Here is a 21,441-nt window from a genome sequence, read left to right as displayed (position 1 = left end):
CAATTATCAATAATCATATATTACATTCTTGAAATGATCACCTCAATTTCAAATTGAACAATTGATTGGGAATTTACAACATGTATCAACCACTCTATAGGCCTACTTGTGAAAAATATACGCCCAGTCATTGTTTCAGTGGTGTTTGTACATCTTAAAGCGACTATTCGGGGAAGAAATAGGTCAAAGTTGAAAAAACGGCAAATCCATAAAGAAAATACACTCTTATGAAAAATTCTTATTGAAGTTTTGGCGATATGTAACCCCTAGAATTAAAAAATAATAATTTTCTGGGGAATCCTCTCACTGTCGAATGACGAGATAAAATGCAAATTTCCCGCTTTGGGCGCATGCGCAAGAATCTAGGCAAGTAGAACGTAAACATAAGCGGCAGAAACATGGCTTCCGAAGCTAAGAGATGTCGGCCTAGAATTGTAACGAGTTCGGCAACATAGCGACGTAAATAGAAATGGTCACAGGTCAACCCGATTATACGACTGGGGAAACAACACACTAGGTGGAAGACATTCAATGAAGAAAATAGTTTCTCTACAAACGAGCATGCAGCACGGATTCTTCTGGATAAGTGGTAAGCCCGTAGCCTGCGTAGGGTCAGTTCTATTCTATTGCCGCACATTTTATATCGTAATCAGAATGTAACTCGTAAATGTCCTTAATTTTGTTGACAAACAATGCATAAAGTATGTTGCTTAAGTGTAATGGTTATTAGTTTCAAGCAACATAAATGAAAAATGATGTGTAGAATGCAATCGGAACCCCTCGTCATTTTCTCCGAAACTAGACTCGGACCAAAGTAGTAACCATTTTGGACTACTTTCGATCACATGACACAAAAAATGGCGGCGCCCATGTTTCATTAAACGGCGAGATTCAGCGATCATCATAAATCGACATGATGTGAAAACGGTAGTTAATGGGATGTCAAAAGTTTTCCACATCACGATTGTAGTATTTCGTTATATTTCTCATATTTCGATCATTAGGAAGTCGCTGATTTACCTCCAAGTAAATATTTGTCTAACAATCTCAAATGGTAATGTTTTGTTTTGTCAGCGAGTGTTCGATTGTCAAGTAGGGTATTTCTGTTACTCAATACATATTAGTTCTCTAATTTTCTGAAATGATTTCGACAGATCTCACCCTTGATTCTTTTATCTTTTAATATATATATATATATATATTTGTCATGACAGGTCTGATATAATTAATATATATGTACATCAATATATACAATATATACATTTGTATATGCCAAGATATCTATAAACATCATCATTCCTGCCATCTCATTATGACAGCCACATTTTTATCAATTGCAAGATTTGCAGAACATCGTGATCACCTTCAAATATGATATTTTTGTAGATATATTTATATGTAAAAACACTGAAATTTAAGACTCATAATTTGGAGGAATTAGCATACCTGAATGTTATGATTATGATATTTCAAGTACAATTGTATTTCTTATTGATATACATCCAAATTATCACTAGCATATAAAGACTTCTACAATATCTGAATTACATGTATGCAGGAATGTTGATGTTATAAATGCATATAAATTATAATATGAAATCTAGACAAAAGTAAAATACAGAAAACTTGTAAACACGGCCGAGATAAGTTTTCATGAAAGATGTGTTCTCCTTTCTCTAACTTGAAAATCATAAAAAAAGAAGTGACAGCAGATATAGGTCTAGTCTGATTCATATTACACCAGACCCAGAATATCTGTACTGTTCCTCCACAGCTAGATTATAGTCTGATTTATATTATACCAGACCCAGAATATCTGTACTGTTCCTCCACAGCTGGATTATGCACTCATACATTATATACAGGGTAATGATCATACCTGCACTTTGATAAAGTCTATTTTTGTTCAATATTAACAAACCTTTGCCAATATTATATATATATGTATATACTTTTATATTATTTTCATCAGCATTATACAGAACACAACCATGTGTCATCCACAAAGGCAAATGAACCAGGATGTTTTCTTTAGGAAAGTGGTTAACATGGAGAGTTTTTTTTCCAAAAAGCAAATAAAATTCCTATTAGAACATTATTTCAAATAATACAAAACCCGTTAAAGAATGGTGAAATAAAATATTTTTATGTTTATTAGGTATAAAAATACATAGTTAACCCTGAAGCATATCAATTTGGTATGATTCTATTAATATATTATGATAGAGGATAAAGTTTACTAATGGTAAAATCATTATCCGGTTCTCCAACTTTTCTTCTATCATGTATGTCTCCACATATATGTCTCCAGAAATGTGTTTTTTCTTATCTTGTTGTGTTCTTTTTGTTTAAAGTTAAGGGATTTGATTTTTCTATATGATTACATCTATATACACTGTACATACCAGAAAAAATATTGATGTGATGGAAAATTGCCTCCTAGGCCGGTGAAGGAAAGCTTGGAATAGCCCTTTATGAAAACCTGAACATTGACAAGTCAACTTTTGTTGCTTCATGCTACAGCTAAAACAAAATGTGTACCAGTGTAAAAAAAACACCAGCTAAAAGTGACTTGACATTTTAACAGTGACATTGACTGTTGACACAGTGATAATTATCTCTGGTCAGCTGAACCAAGACTGAATTTTGTTAAAAAAATAAACTTAAATCATTCATTAAAACCTGGAGTAGAAGGTCATTAACTGTTGTTGACAGATATCATATGTAATTAAATCACTGATGATATCGCAGTTCAATCACCTTTTTATTTCACTCCACAATCCAAGTGAAATATATTCTGAAGAAGTTGAATTCTAGTCTTATTTACTTTTTAATTAAAATTAAATTGAATTAGAAGATTGTTTCAAACTACACTTACTGTACTTAAAGATTTCTGTTAAGTATTCACCTATAAATAGAATTGATAATGAAATTATCATTATTATTGAGCAGTATCTATACCGAATGAGGTGTTTTCACAACTCAATACATATAAACTCTTTAATCAACACAAAAAAGGACATTTATTATAAAGTTCAGCAATCTATTGCTTCTGGTAGGAGTGACTGTTAAGGAAAAGTTTGAAGTACAATGGAGTAAATGGTAAAAAAAAGTTACAGTAGTTAATTCATAAGTTGGGTATTTGGTTTGAATTGCCAAGTATGATTAAACTATTACTATTACAACTATTATTGATATCATTTTTACATTTCACAAGAAGCACCCTTTTGTACTTACTCCCAGCCCTTGACAAAGCCAAACATACTAGTATTTATTTGTCTTTTTTTCCACTACCTTTCCTAACTTCTTCTCTTTTTTCACACTTTCCTGTCCATCTTGACAATTAAGTGAAATATTTATCATAATTAATACATTAGGAATACCATTTTGATATACAATAGGCAATTCATTAGTTCATATGTGAATGATATCTTGCTATGAAAGGTTGTGGGTCATATTATGTGATGTGGAGGAATGAGGCTGTAAGATCTACCCCCCCCCCCCCCCCCCCCCCCCCCCCCCCCCATCTTTTTTGTTTTGGATTGGAAGTTCAATATATGTATGCCATATATACATGGTAAAAAAAATGCTGATGTGTATTTTGATGAATATGCACTTAACAGTATATGTCAAGATAGTACATTCACATGAAGATGATGATGATGAGATTGTAAAAATGAAAATAAAGAAAATAAATTATATACATGTACAAGTAATAAATCTCTGGTCAGCTGATGTCTTATTCAATTAAAAACTTTGCTCAATAAATTAGATTCATAGTATTTTTAACAAAATGCTCAACACATTGATTTTGATGTCAAAAGATGCATGACATTTTTTAAACTTTGATGGCATGTCACTATTCATCCATTAGAATACATGTACTGCAAGTGCGTTTGTTCCTAAGCTGATTTTACTTAGGTTTGTTTGTTTGCTAGTTTTATCACCACACATATGATTCAGTCATGTAGGATCATTTTGAGGCTGGGTCTCCTTGTAGTCGTTAGTAACTACATCATTGAACAACGCACAAGAGGCCCTGAACTTATACTTGGATAGATGCCAATTGATGTCTCATAATCAATTAAAGTGTCATATTCCAGAAAACTGTAGAATTGTGAGAATTATTACACTGGTAACCCCAAAACTTTCAATTTCCTCGTGCCAGTGTTAATTTTTAAACATAATTGAGGGTTTAAATGTCACACCAGTGAATGAAGTGCATGTGTGGTATTAAGTGAAAGTGAGGAAATTAAGTGCAAGGTATTAATGTTAAAGGAAAGGAATTTATTTTTATCCGTCTTTCGTGCTCCAACAGAGTTATCGGCCCTCACTACACATACCCAAGCATATTGACAAATGAGTGAAAAGTACAAATTAGATCCAAGCTATTATTGTTGAATCTCTTAGATAACCTCACAATCTTCAAAGTAAATGGTTCAACTGACCACTCACAACAGTTATTAATTGCCAACAGACAACATACAAGTGCCATGAACAAATCAAACATAAAAACTGCCAGGAAAAAACTGAGACTTGACAATACACCATAGAAATTGTAACTAACTCAGATAGAATATACCATTACATGATACAGAAGAAAAAGAACGGATATGATTTAAACATTCAGAATAATCAAGGGAATAGACAACCTTGAAAAAGAAGATTTCTTCGAAATAGAGACAAACAGGAGGACTAGAGGACACAAATACAAAAGTATGAAGCCCCAAACCAGACTGAACATCAGAACAAACTCCTTTAGTATAAGAGTAATCAATGACTGGAATAACTTGTCAGGGGAAGTGGTAGAAAGTGAGACAATTAACCAATTCAAAAATAGACTCAACAAGCATTGGAAAGACCTGCTGATAAAATTTCACCCAACTTGTGTTTAAATATCTACAAGCCAGTATATAAAAGGAAAAAGAGGACTGTGAGACAATTTTTACAAATTTAAAATGATCTTTTTTTTGGGAAACTGTACATAAACTTTAAGAGGTGGTGAAATTGTATATAATCATAAAGAAATCCAAGGAACCACAACAATGATATATTGATGAAAAACTTTTAATCAAGGACAAGGCGCAACAAAACGTATTGATGACTTGAAATCTATCAAGGTGGTCAAGAGGTACAGTATTTTTTTATAAAGTTATATATATAGGTTTCAGAATCAAGGTTGCTACCTGTGAATTAATGTAAAATTTAAAATCATATATAAAATGTATTTCAAATACATGTCTAATGTTGAAGAGTGTATTTTATTCTTACGATTATCATACTCATGCCACTTATTTTTTTACTCAAGCATCTACCAGAATTAAATCAGTCTAGCTATTATTAATGTGTATTCTCGGTGAGTTAACTAACATTTATGACATTTGGCAGACAAGAGGACTTTTTAGGGATACTTTTGTTGATATAAGGAACGCATCGCTGTCGTTAAAAAAAAAATGGATTTAATAAAAACAATAAGGGAATAACCTGGCTGTAGATGTTACATGTACCGGTACACACATAGTAGATCTTTACAAATACGGTTGGATCATAAATATAACACAAAACTAAAATGAAAAACATGTCAATAACATTGATATAACGCTTACTCTTCACATATACAGTGAAATACTTAAAAACCGCATGGAATAGACTGGGCGCAGCCATGTTGTTTACCCTATCGCCAGCTATAGTTCGCGGTAATTTGGTCATCGTCTGGCGAATCACCTGGACCCATCATTTTCATGTGTATTCATACACTTACCTCCGAGCCTACGTTCGCAGACGGAGGCGAGGTGTTCCGATTGGTGTAGAATGAAGAGATAGACACATTCCACCTCCGTTTTATGGGGCCCCGTAAGGGGTAATTTATACGTTTTTTTTTATTGTTCGCATATCACAGCTATATATATATATATAGGCTATATTTATGCCACTATCATTTTAATTATGAAAAATTATAAATTGATGTATGACTGATGATTAATGTCAGACCTATCAAGCTTACTGTTTTCTTTATTAAATACAAAATGGTGTATGTGTAAAGTTCAGTAGGACTTTCAGGACGACTATCATATTACATGTAGGCATATAGGCCTATATGTTTCAGATATACAGTTGACTCATAATATAAACGATTTGCAAATAATATTGGTGTATGGCTTCAAATACAAGTGCTGTTTTGTTCCATTCTTTGAAATGTGGTAAAAATTACGATTTGTGGGGAAAAGATTATCATTATAACTTAGCATGCAGTACATAATTATTTTTATATTTTTCAAGTGCACTTCATTGACACAAGAAGTTCATGCAGGTGAAGACATCCCGACACCAGCTGAAACGTCTATGGGACCGCCATCACATGTGTGCACCCCTACACCAGTAACATCTACGCCTGCACATGCCCATAAAGAACCTATAGCTATAGATAGACCTCCGATGTCTCAGATATAGAGTAAGTTCTTGGATCTAACTATGTTGGATTTATAACCCCTCAAAATATACATCGATGTATCTTAATTTTTTTATTCAGTGTTCATCGTTCCGTGTTGAAGTAAACTGTAGCAGGTCACACATATATGACATTGTAATTCCATAAATGTTTTTACTATTTTGTTTTTTACAACATATTTTAACTGTTAGACCCAGCACCATATTGTATGGTAGGGTGAGCAGTCAAACATACTAAATTTATATTCTGTAATTATAAACATGCTCTGCTACTGCATGTCATGAATAAATAATACACCATTTCGGGCATATATATTTGTTTTTAAAAGAATTGTGTAATTTTTCATAATTTTAATATTTCAGAGCTCAGTCATCACACTCGTCTGATTTATCTTGTGTGGAAGCATTACAATCAGACTCCCAGAGTAACATTAATGCCAGCTTGCTTTCCCATTACCAACAGAAGGCTAAAGAGGATGACACCTCATTTATTGAGTAAGTATGTTGTGTTATTTTTGATGGTGTGTTCTTATTGCTATAATAATACATTTACTTGTATATATAGTAAAGAGGTATTGGTACGCCCAATTTCCCCGCAGGACATTATGTTCTGTCACCTGTCATCCTGCACACAGTCTGTAAATGGATGACCTTGCTGTCAATGTCATTCAAGGTCACACAGGTCTAACATCCTCAATAGTAAACTAAAAGGACATTTTTGTCAATAACCAAGAAACATATAATTATAACTGTAATATGCTGCTGTGGAGGAGTACTGGGGCGGCATCCGACGTCTGTCCCGCTGTCTTTCTGTCTGGCCATCCGGTGTCCACGTTTTACTTTAAACAACTTTTTCTCAATAACCAAGAGGCACAGGTACTTGATATTAGGCCCGTAGCATGCTGGTGTAAAAGGCTACCAAGTTTGTTCAAAATGAATGACATTCATTCTATGTAATTTGGGTTAAATATAGGCTTAATCTTTAAAAAAAATGGTTTCTCACTAGCAGAGGCTCTGAAACCTAATTGTATGCTGGAAGTTAATTGTTATTGATAAACCTAGCCTACTGTGATTTTGATAAAGCGGTAATCTTCATAGTATCTTCAGAAATAACTGAGATAACTTCAAAGTTGCTGTATAGCCAAGTGAGCGATACAGGTTCATTGGGCCTCTTGTTTAAATGAATTACATTGTACATTATCTTTTACTATCCAGTATACCTCAGACACATCAACCTGAACACTTGCCAATGGCTGAAGATCCCATAGAAATGGAAGAGGTTGATGTTGATGATGAGCTTGCAGAGGATGAAGGACAAAGTGCCCTGTTGTAACTCACGTCAGTTCGAATACCCACAACTTGTCAAAGAAAAGCATGTGGTGCAAATATCATTCTCCAATGGAGATATGTTGGATGTGCAGTACAGTTGAAATGAATTGGAGGAGCAGCATTTGGTTCTAGTCCTGGATCCTCTGGTTCACCTACATTTTCGCAAAGGTCAAAAACTAGGCCTGGCTGACGATACACTAGCTGAAGAACTAAATTTATCAGTGGCTTTGGGTCCATCCTTCTGATTATATCCTAATACATAAAACAATTATTATAGAACAAATCCATGTGGGTGGGAGTACTGTAGCATTCTAATGTATAAAAATAACTGTTTTTCCTTATTTTTGGTTTTTGAGTTGATAAATTTAAATGCACTTATATAACTTATCTATTCTCCCTCAAATTTCATTCCAAATTTTTCTACTAAGGTTTTATTTAAGGTATGTATGCGTTTTTTGATAATTGTTTGTGGAAGTAAGTATTGTGTAAATGTGGTGTTCAATTTCAGAACATGTAGGAGGTAGGTGTTCACTTAATGGTGTATTGCAGGTGTTTACATTTCAGTACTAGTGTGTGTTTGAGAGTGTTCACTTGACAGTAAATGCAGGTGTTCTTTCAACATTGTGTGTAGGAAGTGTTCAATTATCAGTTTGCAGGAAGTGTTCACTTATCAGTGTGTGTAGGAAGTGTTCAATTATCAGTGTGTGTAGGAATTATTCACTATCAGTTTGTAGGAAGTGTTCAATTATCAGTGTGTGTAGGAAGTGTTCACTATCAGTTTGTAGGAAGTGTTCAATTATCAGTGTGTGTAGGAAGTGTTCACTATCAGTTTGTAGGAAGTGTTCAATTATATCAGTGTGTATACGAAGTGTTCACTTGTGAGAATGTGTTTGAGGTGCACGTGTGTACTAACATTGTGTGTAGTTGTTATTAACTTATAATAACATTGTGTTCATAGATGGTTCATTCTGATAAATGTGTTAATCAAGTGTCTAGTTGCATATTTTTTCAATATTCTGTGAACTAAAATGAAATACCCCCATGTGTAATGTAAATACCTACCTAGAGAAACAGGTCTTATAACCATACCATTCACTTGGTTGGTTAAAAATTAGGTGTTCATACACATATGGGAAGTATGTTTGATGTGTGAGAGGGTCTGTGCATTTTTGGTAAAATTTAACACTTTCAGTGAGTAATAGTATAAATTGTCTCCTGAATGCTTTGGTAAAATGTCTACTGTTCTTTTTGTCTGTGTACATGCCAAAGAAATATCAAAATAAAAAAGATATGAAAAGAAATAATACAGTACTTTGTAATTGATTATCAACTAGTCAAAATAATTTGAATGATGAAGTAAATTGTGGATAACATTCATAAAACAGTAGCATACAGAAAGTCACACTACTAATATTACAAAAATATGATTATTAGCTTTGTATGATAGGAGCGCAAGGTTCATGTAGATCCCTTCTCCTTTGCTGTTGCAATGTCAGTACCCTGGCCCGATCCTCCTGCTGCAGCACAGCAACTGTACCATGTGCACCCCTTGGCCCCCTTCCTCTACCTCGCCCTCTCCATCCTTGGACTGCTGTCTGCCCCGAGACTCCTTCCTCGACCCCTTAGCCGTCCACAGGTTCCTCCCCTCCTCCTTAATCCCCTCCCCCTCCTTGGGGATGTATGGACTTGTGCATATTCATAATCTATCTGATGAGAAAGCAAGAAATTATTGTAAGAGCAAAACTGAAGGAAAAAGTTTACAATGCAATGCAACAGAAAAGTTTACTGATGAATTTTATATTGCTATGCATATCGAAGACAAAATATAAATACATTTGTATATACATGTATATTTGTATACATGTACATACTAATTCATTTATATATGTGTAACAATAGAAAACTAAAGAAATTTGCATGTTCAGCAACCAAAAGTAGGTATTCTAATACACTTCAGTTAACAAGATCACATAAGCCTGGTATGAAAATATGATTAGTCTATAGCTATATAGGTATGCTCTATTTGGTATATTGATTATGTTTGGTGATCAATGACAGCAGCATTCCTTTAAATGGTAATGATGGGGGTAAGACTTTGGTATCAAAAGAATTCTTCAAGTGCAAAATTTAAATAATGTTATACATACAGCAGTACTATGCAAACTATTACAACTTTCCATGGGGGAACTCATTATTCAAAATTAAACATAATTGAAATTTATTCAATATATAGAGACAAATAAAATAACAATATAAAACAGCATATTTTGAGTATTTCTTTTATAAAGAATCAATAGATCTTTAAATATACAAATAGTTTAGCTTTATTAATTGATAATAGTAAATTGAGCTGTCCAAAATTGGAAACTCCGTCCTAAACAGGGAGCTCGAGGTTGAATTGGCAATTCATTACATGAAGTTCTTCAAACTGATGAGAAAACAAAACACATATCGTCATGGAAGTAAGAATCTTGGAGCTAAGAGGCTTTGTCAATAGCCGTTATGTGCATGTGCATGTATACATGTATAACATATTGGTAATTGAAACGTTTCCCGAAGCTTCACTTCTGTCGAGAAATACATGTAGGTCTACATGCATGATATTTGATTGTTTAAATTACTGTAAGCATTCACCTCATCTACTCATATCCTGTTAAATCAATAACACTATGTCTTGATTGTTTTCTAATATATATATATATATATATATATGCCTACACGATTATTGATTTAGTGTAAATGAATTGATCACGATATCACCGGTAACGATGACATACATTAGATTACCCCACATTGGGCCCCATCTCTGCATCGGATGCCGATTCACACCGATTTCAGTTTTTATTGTTATTATTGCATGTATTAAGTCATATGAAAACAATCTTTAGGCATAAGTCCCACACATGCATCATATATGACATGTTTATTAAGTGTTTACGTACCGTGTTACTGCTTTGACTGCTTGATGAATCGGACATCTCTAAAAATTCACGTGTTTCTGTTGACGTTTTCTCACTGCCTCGTTTTCGAAATACCACGTGACTTATAAAAATAGATATGTGTTATATTAGGACAGGGCTTTTCCCGAATTAAAGTGGTCAAAACTGGACAATGCAAGCAGAACTTGACCATCGCATTGCTGTGATAGAACTTTTGGAAGACCAGATAATGCATCTAGACTAAGTTTGTTTCCCCGAATAGTCGCTTTAAAATTGTGGCCACTAGTTTGCTGGTCGACGTCAAAATTAAATGAATATGAGGTTACTCTGTTATCGAAAAAGTTTTTGATTATTTTATTTTTTTTATCAAGTCCCCTCACATCCTCCTGTATTTCAGTGTAGGGAGTTTTAACTTCTGTAATCGTTTTCTATCGGATAGTTCCTTTAGCTCTGGTACGTGTTTTGTAGCTCTACGTTGTACACTTTCTAGCATGTCGATATCCTTCTGTTTATATAGGGGTTCCATACACACGCCGGGTAATCCAAATTATGTCATGACTGCCCTCAACAGTTGTTTAAACATGCATTTCGTCATTGAACATAAAAGCTGTCATGATGATGCCCAGAAAAGAATTTACTTTATCAATAAAGTTTTGTATATCCGTTCGAAAGTCTAATTGATCATCTACTGATATGCCCAAATCTTTTTCCAACGAAATATTTTCTAGCGTGATGTGTTCTCCGTTTTGTCATTTAAAATTTTATTCCCAATTGCCAGATCCTTTTTAATGTGTAGTACCTTACATTTGTTGCAATGAAACTGTAATAACCAATTATCCGACCATTTTGATTGAAGAGTGCTAACGTGTCATCTCTGATTTTGCGGTGTAATTTTGTGTCATCTGCGAATGACGGACACGGTACCGGTGATATTGTGTCCCCTGGCATATCGTTAATATACAGAACAAAACGAGTTGGCCCTAACACACTTCATTGAGGAATTCCGCTGAGCACGCCGTTGGATTTCGATGTGAATCCATCAACTACGACTCGTTGGTGTTTATTGTCCAGGGAATTTTCTATCCACTTTACAGCTTTATGTCTGATTCCATATTTGTACAACTTAGGTATCAGGTGACGATGGGGTACCTTGTCAAAAGCCTTCATAAAGTCCATGTAAATTACACTGATTTCTCCTCCCGTGTCTAACATCTGTGTCCATTCGTCCAGAACTGTTAACATTTGGAGTGTTGTTGATCTTTCCGACAGAAGTCCAAATTGATTGCATTTCAATTCTTTATTAATCTTGAGAGTATACATCTCATCGACATAATACAATTACAAGAATACAAAAATAATTCAAGTTACCTCGGGTAGAGCAATGTACATATGTATAGCATGCACATATTTGTATATATATGTGTGTGTGTGTGTGTGTGTGTGTGCGTGTGCGTGTGTGTGTGTGTGTGTGTACAGTACTGTACTCGCATTTACCCGTTTCAGAGGTCCACTTTTAGTTTACACACCCTTTCTCCGAGGTCCGATCATTACTCCGAGGTCCAGACCTGGACCTCTCACTACCCCGTTACTTTAGCATTACTTAACACCCCTCAGAATTGTCTTTTTTGTGTGTTTTAGTTCCTAAAGATGACACCACGTGGCGTATTGAAGATGAACAGAACACACACTATGGTTCCCAACCAATCATCATTCGGTCCTCATTCAAACAATCACATTGTTTTACTTCTCGAGGTCCATTTGTGTATCATACTGAGGCTTAGTATCGTGTATAGGTCTGAGAACCTTAAAATAATTAGTTTATATCTGTTTCATATGGTGGCTGATTCGGGACATCGTAATATCGCTTTGTTTAATACTAAGCTACGATATTACGATACGATATCACGATATTACAATAAGATACAATGACAGTACGATACGATATCACGATACTACGATACTACGACACGATATCACGACACTACGATACGATACTACGATACTAAGACAAGATATCACGACACTACGATACGATATCACGACAGTACGATACAATATCACGACAGTACAATACGATATCACGACAGTACGATACAATATCACGACAGTACAATACGATATCACGACAGTACGATACGATACCACGAAACTACGATACAATATCACGATACTACGATACGATTCCACGAGAGTACGATACGATATCACGACACTACGATACGATATAACGACAGTACGATACGATATCATGACAGCACGATACCATATCACGACAGTACGATGAAATTTTAAATTTTTTTTTTTTTGGGTTTTTTGGGGTTTTTGGGTGGGTGAATAGTACCCCTTTGTTTAAGGGCCCCTTTGTTTCCCCCCCCTTTTCCCCCTCCCCTTTTTTGGGGGCCGCCCCGGATCCATCCCCCCCTTTTTAAACATTATTCACCCCCTTAAATTTTTTTTTTTTTAGGGTTTTTCCAAAAGAACCCCCCCGGGGCTAGAATAACAAACCCCCCAAAAAATTTTTTTTCCAAAATCAAAATTTTTTTTTAAAAAAAACACCTTGTTTCCCGGGCCCTTTTTATCTCTACAATCCTGTTATCTAGCCTTTTAAAAAAAATTTTTTTTAAGGGTTTGGGGGGGGGAAAAAAAAAAGTTATCCCGGGGGGGGGGGGGTTTTAAATTTTTTTTTTTAAGTACAATTAAAAAATTTTAAAAAACAAAAAAGAGATACGATAAAAAATACTCCCTAAGAAACGATAAAACCAATACATAACAAAAAACAAAACCAAAACGACCCATATCACGAAATACATACAAAACCCAACAATACAAACACGACAGTACGAACAAGCCTACAAAAAATACACAATACGAAAAAACTAAGAACATAAAAACCAAAACAACCCCGATCAAACGATACCAAAAAAAACCCCCTAATATAAAGACAGTAAAGAACGATATCCCTACTCACGATACCCCGACCTACGATACGTTAAAGCAGAAGTACTTCACGAAAAGTACGATACAAGACAGAAAAAACCCCCAAGCAATTAAGACAGTACGAAATCCACCAGGTCTTTTCTTCCCCAAAAACGGGGGAAGAAAAACACAAAAAATTTTTCCACGAAAAAAAAAACAAGAAAACAAAAGAGAAAAATCCACGAAACCCCTACATATCACGACTAAAAACCATACCACAGGAAAAAATTTACGACGACGTACATATCAGACATAGATACCCTACAACGACAAACGATACCCAAACAGAAACGGGGGGGGAAAAAAAAAAAATAAAATAAAAGGGTACCCTATCCGACAAAATACCTATCAGACAACCGAAAAATTTTTTAAAACGAACCAAAAAATAACAAACGAATAAAAACCCCCACAAAGATCCTTTAAGACAGCGATAACATATCCCCACACCGATACTTTTTCAAGACAACGCCATTCCCAACCCCCATACCCAGGGAAAAAAAAATAATACAACCCCAAAAAAAAAGTTTTCGAACGATATCACGTACTACGGATATCTACAGACACGATATCGAATACAAAGAAACGAATTACGAACTCCCAATCATACCCGGGTCACGACAACAACGACCCAAGATTAAAAATACGTACAAAACAGAAGACATCATATAGAAATAAAACAATACGATCAATCAAACACGATACATTCCCCGGAGTACGATACGATAACCCGAAAACGATCAAAACACATTTCCGATATCAAACACACATAATCCCAAAAACTATAACGCATAAAATAAAACAAATCCCAAAAACCCATTACAAACATAAAGTATCACACAGAAAAGGCCCATATCACACAGACAAAACCATTAAAAAGGAAAAAAATACGAACCAAAAACAGAAAACCCCATACACATGACAGTAGATAAACCCAAACAACCTCACAAAAGACGTACCATATCCCACGTAAAATACATATCACGAACCATATAAAGCTAAGATACATATCACAATCATACCATTAAAAAAAACAACCATTCACCATCGATACCATACACGAAACCAAAAATATCCGACAACAAAATCCCAAGTACGTAATTCACCACAGTAATACCATATACACAGGAAAAATACACAAAAGTACTCCATACCCCGACCAACGCTTTTTTTAAACCCCGAACCAATCAAAACGATACATAAACCCCCACTAAAGATCCATAAACCCCGTACGACCATATACGAATAAACCAAACACAACCAGCGAACTTTTTCCCCAAGGGTCCCTATTACAGAGATACCATATACGACCTACATTCACGAAAATACATTCTACGACGTACATACAATACACGAATTTTCAACAAAATCCGACAGGAAAAAAACCCAAAACGCCAAAAACAACCAAAACTTCCCAAAAAACAACAACCTCCGCAGACGATTCCATATCCCACGTACGATACCAATCACGACACAAAATTTAAACACGACATCGATACAACCACGACGTACGAAATAACGACGATCCATTCACCCGCGATACCTTTAAACAACGATACCAACCCACAACGATCCCCCAAACAGACATAAAAATCACGACGGATATTTGACAATACGATCCTATCACGACATACGATACAAAAAACTAATACCATTCACGACGGGTACCATATCACAACATACGATCTACCAACCAACGATCGAACAAAACTAAATCCAAAAAGCGTTTTTCGACATCGATAATTCACGGGAAAAAAAATTTTTCACGACACGAAACCCTATCCACTACGTACCCCTTCCCCAACCATACCAGAATACAAATAATTCAGACAGTACCATATCCGAAAAAAAAGTACTTTCCTATCCGACAGTACGTTTTCCATATCACCCGTAGATACCTATCAGACCCCCGATACTTTTTCCAAACCCCCCCATATTAAAAACATAATTCGAACACCCTCACACATACATACGATTCTACACGTACGATCAAAATCACGAAAATACATTCACGACATACTACATATCCGACATACGATACCATATCAACAAAAGATACCATATCACAAGAACCCATATCACGACGTACGATTCCCATATCCCATAATACATTCCGACATACGATCAATCACAACTCGATACATATCACCATACGAACAATCCGACAGACGATCCTTCCACAAAAAAACCAAAAAGGATACCTTCACGACACCATACCATACACCACAAACTACCACACCCCCAACGAGATCCCTATCACGACGACGATACCATATCACCCCCGATACCAAACAGACAAAAAAACCTACCGACATACGATCCATATCACAAAATACGTACCATACACCCAAAACCAATCGACAGCAAAGTTCCAAAAAAACACAGACGTTTCCCTATCACGACCCCATAATTTTTCCAACGAACCTACCCCCAATACAAAATATACGAATACGATCCCCCATACGAAGTACGATACCATACACGAGACATACCATTCACACCCATCTTTTTTTTGAACCCCCGATACCTACCCACTACGATACCATTCCCCCGACAACCCCATACCAATCCGACATACATCCATATCCCACAGTACCTTTACGTACCCTGATATTAACAGACGATACATAATGATAAAAACCCCAAAAATACAAAAAAAAACCCCTACACGAAAAAACCCTTTTGATAAAAGAAGGAAACCATACAACACGAAAAACGAATTAACAAATACGCCACGATACTACAATAATTTTCCACAAACGATTCCCCCCAAAAACCCCCATATCCACATTTAAAATAAAAAAATAAAATTAAAAAAATTTCGAAAAGAACAAAACGAAACCTAAAAAATACATAAACCCAAAAAATACAAAAACCCCAAAATTTAAAAGAATACAACAATTTCCACAGAAAGGTACCTATCCCCACAGCCCCCTTATCACGACGAAAATAATACAGACACACGATATTTTTTTAACTACGATCAACAAAACGAACCCCCAAAAGCGTACCAAAACCCACGTCTTTCCATATCACGCCCCCACGATATACCCGCAGTAAGTCCCTACGGGAAAACGATACGAAACAACAGAACGATACCATATCCACATTTCATCCATTCCAAAGCCAACCTATCCGACGTACGATTAAAATCCCAGCGATAAATTTCCACAAACATACCAAAAAAAAACAACATAATTTCACGCCAAACGATATAAAACCTAAACATTCCCAAACCCGGGGAAAAACAAAACCCAAAAAAACGACCGTACGGTACAATCAACGTACAAACAATCACACGTACATAATACCGAAGAATACAACAAACCCCCAGAGTCCATAAAAAACCCAAAAACATTTACAAAAAATACCCCCCATTTAAATACCATTAAAACCCCTTTATACCATATCCAAAAATACCCATATCAGACTACTACCCTATCCGACAACGTTAAAATCCAAATACAACATAACCCGTACGATACTACACGAAAACCCGGGAAAATTCCCCTACATCGAATTTCGAAACCCACATATACACACACGATCATATCCCCAGTAATACAAAACACACCAAAAATAAAGCAGGGAAAGATACCCAAACACAAACCATAAAACTACAATTTCAGTACGATACCATATCCGACAGTACGATACCATATCACGACACAGCGATACTTTATCACGACACTACGATACGATATCACGACAGTACGATACCATATCACGACAGTACGATACCATATCACGACAGTGCGATACTTTATCACGACACAGCGATACCATATCCCGACAGTACGATACCATATCACGACAGTACGATACCATATCACGACACTACGATACCATATCCGACAGTACGATACGATATCACGATACTACGATACGATATCATACAGTACGATACTACGATACTACGACACGATATCACGACACTACGATACGATACTACGACACGATATCACGACACTACGATACGATATCACGACAGTACGATACAATATCACGACAGAACAATACGATATCACGACAGTACGATACGATACCACGATACTACGATACGATATCACGATACTACGATACGATTCCACAAGAGTACGATACGATATCACGACAGTACGATACGATATAACGACAGTACGATACGATATCATGACAGCACGATACCATATCACGACAGTACGATACGATATAACGGCAGTAAGATACGATATCACGATACTACGATACGATATCACGACACTACGATACGATATCACGACAGAACGGTACCATATCACGACAGTACGATACCATATCGACAGTATAACACCATATCAGGACACAGTGATACGATATCACGACAGTAAGATACGATATCACGATACTACGATCCGATATCACGACACAACGATACCATATCACGACAGTACGATACGATATCACGACAGTACGATACCATATCACAACAGTACGATACCATACCACGACACGATACGGAATCATGACAGTACGATACCATATCCGACAGTACGACACCATATCACGACATAGCGATACTTTATCACGACACTACAATACGATATCACGACAGTACGATACGATATCACGACAGTACGATACCATATCACGACAGTATGATACGATACCACGATACTACGATACCATATCACGATACAACAATACCATATCACGACAGTACGATACGATATCACGACAGTACGATACCATATCACGACAGTACGTTACCATATCAGGACAGTACGATACCATATCACGACACAGCGATACTTTATCACGACACAGCGATACCATATCTCGACAGTACGATACCGTATCACGACACGATACCATATCACGACAGTACGATACCATATCACAACAGTACGATACGATTCTACGACAGTACGATACCATATCACGATACTACGATACTATATCACGACAGTACGATACGATATCACGACAGTACAATACCATATCATACAGTACGATACCATATCACGACAGTACGATACCATACCACGACACAACGATACGGAATCATGACAGTACGATACCATATCCGACAGTACGATACCATATCACGACACAGCGATACTTTATCACGACACTACGATACGATATCACGACAGTACGATACCATATCACGACAGTACGATACCATATCACGACAGTACGATACCATATCCGACAGTACGATACCATATCACGATACTACGATACGATATCATACAGTACGATACGATACTACGATACTACGACACGATATCACGACACTACGATACGATACTACGAAACTACGACACGATATCACGACACTACGATACGATATCACATACCTGCCAAGTTTCCCGCATTGGGCGGGAGACTCCCGAATATTCAATTTAAAAATCAAATTCTCCAGTTTGAAATTAATGACCTGCGCGGGTCCCGAATTTTATCAAATTCTCCAGTTTTCTCCCGCTTGGCCCAAGTACCTCTCCCTCCCTGACGTGCGCCAATTTGACGCTCAAATTCGGACTAAAATTAGTGTGTATATCAGTCTTAAAACGTTGTCCAATATACAGAATCATCAAAGGGCATACTAGCTATGGTCAGTGACACTAATTGACCCCTAGGGGTTAATTAAAAGAGTCGGTCAACTGTGACAAACCCGGCCGACTGTCTCAGGTGAAGTTTCCAATAATCCACTTACCTGTAGTAAAATAAGCTATTAGCAACGTAGATTTTTCCAAAGAAGTTATACAAACCCTAAAATAGCCATATTTGCCAACAAATCAGTATATTTTTATTGATTTAAGAATGTTGGCAAAGAACTGCAGTCAGACTTCTAAAAAAGTCGCCACCATGCTGTTGACGGCGGCCATGTTTGTTGTGATGAATATCCTAAAAATGGACCCGGAATCCGGAAATGGACAATTTTTTTCAGTATTTTTTTCTTTCTCTCTCCTGATTTTAGACAATTGTTTTTGTGGAAAATAATGTCATTAACAAAGAAAGATACTTACTTTTTATTTATTTCTCCAATGAAACTTATACTCATGGATTTGATTTAAAAAGAAGAGCCTTTAATTTCTATATTTAGATTATTAAAAAAAATAAATATATTGAAACTATATATGGAATTATTTGAAGGTAAATTCAATTAAACTAATGCTTTTGAATATGCTACATTTAATTCAATCCAAAATTGACCTATATCAATATCAGTATACATTTGAAAACAATTCATCTCAGGATTTTTATTTGACTCTAAGGATTTTACAACTGAGAGTCACTGACTCCTGAGATTTTGATCCAACTTTTGTTTACAATTCAGTAGTTTCATTCACTATTCAGAACAAGTTATAATAACTTTAATTTACTTGTTATAAAATTGAATACTATTATTCAATTAATTTGTGTTGTTTTTTTGTTGATGAATTCAACATGTTTAGTAAAAATGTCGCCGCGCGCAATCTCCAGTTTGAGGACAGTCCTCAAACTGGAGATCTCCAGTTTGTCAACATTTGACCCTTGGCAGGTATGATATCACGACAGTACGATACAATATCACGACAGTACAATACGATATCATGACAGTACGATACGATACCACGATACTACGATACGATATCACGATACTACGATACGATTCCACGAGAGTACGATACGATATCACGACAGTACGATACGATATAACGACAGTACGATACGATATCATGACAGCACGATACCATATCACGACCATACGATACGATATAACGGCAGTAAGATACGATATCACGATACTACGATACGATATCACGACAATACGATACGATATCACGACAGAACGGTACCATATCACGAAAGTATGATACCATATCACGACAGTACGTTACCATATCACGACACAACGATACCATATCACGACACAGCGATACTTTATCACGACACAGCGATACCATATCCTGACAGTACGATACCATATCACGACAGTACGATACGATTCTACGACAGTACGATACGATATCACGATACTACGATACTATATCACGACAGTACGATACGATATCCGACAGTACGATACCATATCATACAGTACGATACCATATCACGACAGTACGATACCATATCACGACAGTACGATACCATATCACGATAGTACGATACCATATCCGACAGTACGATACGATTCTACGACAGTACGATACGATATCACGATACTACGATACTATATCACGACAGTACGATACGATATCCGACAGTACGATACCATATCACGACAGTACGATACCATATCACGACAGTACACGATACCATATCACGACAGTACGATACCATATCACGACAGTACGATACCATATCACGACACAACGATACCATATCACGACAGTACGATACGATATCACGACACTACGATACGATATCACGACACAACGATACCATATCACGACAGTACGATACGATATCACGACAGTACGATACCATATCCGACAGTACGATACCATATCACGACAGTACGATACGATATCACGATACTACGACACGATATCACGACAGTACGATACCATATCCGACAGTACGATACCATATCACGACACAACGATACCATATCACGACAGTACGATACGATATCACGACACAACGATACCATATCACGACAGTACGATACCATATCACGACACAGCGATACTTTATCACGACACAACGAAACGATATCACGACAGTGCGATACCATATCACGACAGTATGATACGATACCACGATACTACAATGCGATATCACGATACTACGATACCATATCACG

The 21,441-nt window shown here is 36.1% G+C and overlaps 2 long non-coding RNA genes across 3 annotated transcripts; one reads left to right on the top strand and one right to left on the bottom strand.

Moving 5' to 3' along the window:
• The first annotated feature begins 181 nt into the window (after positions 1-181).
• On the top strand, positions 182-9,080 carry LOC117344864. Of its 2 annotated transcripts, XR_004536272.1 has the most exons (5): positions 182-589; positions 2,444-2,447; positions 6,280-6,451; positions 6,811-6,942; positions 7,663-9,080. It is a non-coding gene; the product is annotated as an uncharacterized LOC117344864 (long non-coding RNA). The 2 variants fall into 2 exon arrangements; XR_004536271.1 differs by lacking the exon at positions 2,444-2,447 and having other exon boundaries at positions 186-589.
• On the bottom strand, positions 9,078-11,508 carry LOC117344865. The gene is made up of 2 exons (XR_004536273.1): positions 10,719-11,508; positions 9,078-9,483 (listed from the first exon to the last, which is right to left on the bottom strand). It is a non-coding gene; the product is annotated as an uncharacterized LOC117344865 (long non-coding RNA).
• Positions 11,509-21,441: the final 9,933 nt, after the last annotated feature.

The sequence above is a fragment of the Pecten maximus genome, chromosome 16, assembly GCF_902652985.1.
Source record: "Pecten maximus chromosome 16, xPecMax1.1, whole genome shotgun sequence".
Classification (NCBI taxonomy): Eukaryota; Metazoa; Mollusca; class Bivalvia; order Pectinida; family Pectinidae; genus Pecten; species Pecten maximus.
Note: the sequence above shows the minus strand (reverse complement) of the source record. Positions and strands in the feature narration are given on the sequence as shown.